General features: G+C 39.5%; 1 long non-coding RNA gene across 1 annotated transcript; it reads left to right on the forward strand.

Moving 5' to 3' along the window:
* The first annotated feature begins 467 nt into the window (after positions 1-467).
* Positions 468-2921, forward strand: LOC130392850 (uncharacterized). The gene is made up of 3 exons (XR_008897060.1): positions 468-561; positions 1088-1165; positions 1303-2921. It is a non-coding gene; the product is annotated as an uncharacterized LOC130392850 (long non-coding RNA).
* The last annotated feature ends 1704 nt before the right edge of the window (positions 2922-4625 follow it).

Below are 4625 nucleotides of genomic sequence, written 5' to 3' on the forward strand. Positions count from 1 at the left end.
CTCAAAAAGGGAAGGGTATAGACTCAAGTGCAGAGCGGGTTTAACTGAAAGGTTGTTTATTACAACAAAGTCTTTGGGCAAAAAAACAGAAGATCACAAATTCCAAAACAAGGGCAAAATCCAAAAAGTCCAACAGAGAAGGCAAAAGGAAAACTCAAAAACAGGTAGATCCTCATCAAAAGTCCAAAACGTCATACCAAAGGGGCAAATCCAAGTGGGTAATCCAGAGGGCAGGCAAGCGGTCAAAACACAGGGGATCAATAATAATTTCCAATACAACACTTTAGCTTCGGTCAGAGTACGAACATGGCACATCAAAGACTAAGCACTGAACATAGGCAAAAGCAGGGCTTAAATACATGGCTTGATTGGTCATGTGACCGGAGCAACAAGACACAGGTGACAGGGCCAGAGCTATAGAGAGAGAGAGTTGCGACACTTCCATTGGACTTCGTTGTAGCGCCTACTTCCGGGGTATGGAGCCTCGAATAGTTCCAAACAACCATTTTACGGCGTAGGAGACCGTTCATTTCCATTGCTGGCCGCCGAGTAACTTCTGAGGTAAATTGATTAAATAGCTACCTCTTTTGAATTGTCAACTGTCTATATTGTATCAGAGGCCCTTTATGATGCATATACTGATCTTTATTTGTAAATGCACAGCGTAATTATATATATATTTATCTTGGTAGACGACCGATTGCTTGCTAGTTTGTTAGCTCGATTTCACCATCTGTGAAGGTATCTCCAGGGGTAAATTGATTAAATAGCTACCTCTTTTGAATTGTCAACTGTCTATATTGTATCAGGACCTTTATGATGCATATATTGATATTTATTTGTATATGCACAGCGTAATTATATATATTTTTATCTTGGTAGAGGACCGATTGCCTGCTAGTTTGTTAGCTCGACTGCACCATGTGATGGTATCTACACCAACAATTACAAAGTACTCGTGAATCTAACTTTTATTTAGTTAGTTATTTATGTTGGATTACTAGGATAATTTAGGTTGATTTAAGGACGGGTTTTATGATGCGATAGCTAGTAGAAATAACTGTTTGTTTAATTATATCCTGGAAAGGGTGATGTTCAGCACATGAAGCCCTACAGATGCCGCCGATTCAACAATGCTGATTATGATGGGCGGTCAATTTAACCTGTATGGCTTTTTCGTTTTAACTTCTTGTTGACTGAATTGTTTCTCTTTCTTAGTGCCAAATTGATTCTCTTTCTTAGTGCCAAATTGATTCTTTTTTGTTTTGCAATATCCCTTCTCATTAATTTTTCCTTTTCTAGTTGCCTTATTAGGTCCTCCACAGTCGCCCCATCAGTCCCTGGTAGTCTGGTCCCTGGAGCAGCTGGCCCTGGCAAAAGTTATTCCTTCACTGTTGACCCCTGACTGACTGGCCCTCGGCACACATATCCCTGGATCACCTGCCACTGGATCACCTGCCACTGGATCACCTGCCACTGGATCACCTGCCCCTGAATCACCTGCCCCTGGCAATGTGGCCTCTTGATTGCTCTCTCTGTCTCCTGTGATGTCCTTTTCAACGCTCTTGAAATCCACCTAAATGTCTCCCTCAATCTCTGTAACAATTACAAGGTAATGTTGCTGTTATATGTATTTTGCCTTTGCATTTGCAACTACTGTCATCTCCAATGTAAGAAAATTAATTAAAGCAAAACATTTCTGTAATGTGAATTAAATCATCTGCCACAATCAGAAACCAATACAATTTATAAATTGATCTACCGGCAATTGTTAATTGGGTAGAAATGTGTCGATTATCTACATTGTGTGCAAATCCTCAGAGAATCCCTGCCTTCTGGTTGTTTTTTAAACTGAATGTACAAATATGAATTATGTAATCTCATTAGGAGTGTAGTCTATCCTTGAATTACATGAAATGGGGAATATTGTTAGCTGCATGGATCATACCGAAATTTAATTTGGCGCAATATGTGTGGTCCGTTGCACTTGGTTCCGGAGGCACCCTCACAGAAGGGGGTTTCCTCCTCTTCGGTTTAGGGCGATGGATGAAAACTGTTGGGCCTGCATCGGGCCTCAACTTCAACATCCTATCTACTTTTGTGGCTTTGAATTGGTCATTTTCAAAGTGTACCTGTAGGTAGGCTTGTAAGATCAGTTTCCATTGCAATTCAAATATCATTGGAAAGTCATAATTCTCTACACTTAGAATTATTATGCCCTTTGAAATGCTAGCAAGTGATCTGAACATTACGTTACATCGTTTTTGACTGTTGCTGACTGTCAATAAGTTTTGACGGCTGACCATTGCCATCCATTTCTCCCTGCACTCTTGGTCCTTGGGGAAGCCGTGATAACCCTTCTCGGACAGATTGGAGCATCCAAATGCTGCACAGCCAACCATGGTATGACCATTGATCTATAAAATGTTAGTTGTAACCAATGAACCATGACACCATTGAAGATCACAGAGCGGGTAACAACTGTTCCTCAACCACTTATGCCCCGACTTTTGAGAATAGGTTAGAGGTCAGAGTTCATGACCAAACGAGGATCCTCCCTCCTAAACCCATTTTGAATTTGCTCAGGGCTATTCTAAGTATTGTAATGGCATAAAGTATAGTATATTTGCAACGTTATATGTTAATGGTTTGCCCTAAGTATATAGTGTTCCCTGCTGTGTCCATTGTTGAATCTGTTCACACAATCGCAATCACTTGTTCTTGTCACACTAATTGTTTAATAAAAAAAAATACAATTTCATTCATCCAAGCGTAATGAGTTGTTATTCTTTAATATATTTGATACTTTGTGTGGCTTATATCTTTAAATGATCATGGTAGAACATCTTAAATACTTTGATTTCAACACAGATGTAAGGTAAAAGTTAAGGTTAGGCCAGTATGCTAACACGAACGTGAAGCTTTCCATCCAAAACTTAAAAACGTATCTAAGTAATAGTAGCCTACTTATAGATAGCTTTCAGTTGCCCCCCTACTGCTCTAAATGTAAAACTGAAATTTACAAATATGCAATAATGCAATAACAGTCAGACAAATACAAATACTTTTTCATTCATATTTAACATTTAATATTGAAATCTCTGCTGTCGTCCCATAGAATAACATTGAAAGCGCGGCGTGTTTGGAACTATTGAGGCTTACATGAACCACGTGACAACCACGTGACCACCCTGTCGGCGAGATCATAGCGTGTCGCAACTCTCTCTCTCTATAGCTCTTGGACAGGGCTAATTGGCAAAGCAAGGGGACAGAAAATACTTAAATAACACATTTACGGCCACTTGATGCCGCCAAAGTCCAAAGTGCAAAAAACATTATTCAAAACCATGACACTCTCCCTCACTCTTTGTCCCTGTCTCTCTGTCGCTAATACATACACAGACAAACGCGCACGCACACACACACTTAGCAGGCATTGTGGTCTAGTGGCCTACTAAAGTGTTGGGTTGCTACTGAAGTAATGTAACACAGTTATTATAAGGCCTGTACAACAAGGTTGCATTTTGAGAGAGAGAGAGAGAGAGAGAGAGAGAGAGAGAGAGAGAGAGAGAGAGAGAGAGAGAGAGAGAGAGAGAGAGAGAGAGAGAGAGAGAGAGAGAGAGAGAGAGAGAGAGAGAGAGAGAGAGAGAGAGAGAGTCAAGTACGATGGATTGACATGTGGTATCAGGCGCTGCGTATCTTCAGTTATTGGAACTCTTGATTCTCACTAAAAGGTTTCTGACTGACAGACCGGTGGCTCATTGTTTATTTATTTCGGCTCTGTCAACAATTATTAATAAGGCATACGGTACAAAAATGATACTAGATCTAATTTTCGAAATTATGCTTTGTAGGAAGACACATACCCATACATTTTAGGTAAGGAAGGCAATTCATTTTGTCCTATTTGTTGATATTCTCTTTACATCCCGACAGCAATAAATCAAATACTCTGACAAATTATTTTCTTCATTCAGTATCTTTGGGTGATTCAAGCTTGAGGAATGAAATAAATGGACATAAATTCGCTATCAGGTAGCTCTTGACATCCAATCATCTCAGACAGGCCATCCAATTATTGCAGGTATGCAAAACTAAATATAAATTATTTGATGGATTTTACAGATACCATATGCATAATTTTTTTGCCACAGCATTTGAGATAAGAAACATAAACTACAAGGCCTGATATAATGAGAAATTAAATATTACAAAAAATGCTTTTAGAATAAATTCCCTATCACTTAAATCCGCTCCCAAATTTCCCTTTAATGAAGGAGAGTTCATCTCTTATAACTATTGGGTCTTAATTCTGTTTCACTGTGCACAATTTTGTTGAAAGGTATGACGTCACTGAATGACATCACTCACCTTGCTGCTTATATGGTGCTTTCAGATCGCTGGAAATGATGGGGATAACATTTTTTCGCGACGTCAGAAAGTTTGCGTGAACGACACCTCATGACGCTGTTATGAATCTACTTCGGTTCGGCAACTCGGGCCAAATTTTGCCCAGTTGGTGACGTGTGGTCTACTAGTGACGCGCATGAACATGGTGTAACAAGAACGGTTTACTCAAGAAGCACATACAGTATTGACAATACTGTATGTGCTTCTCATAAATA

The sequence above is a fragment of the Gadus chalcogrammus genome, chromosome 12 (genome assembly GCF_026213295.1).
Source record: "Gadus chalcogrammus isolate NIFS_2021 chromosome 12, NIFS_Gcha_1.0, whole genome shotgun sequence".
In the NCBI taxonomy this organism is placed as follows: Eukaryota; Metazoa; Chordata; class Actinopteri; order Gadiformes; family Gadidae; genus Gadus; species Gadus chalcogrammus.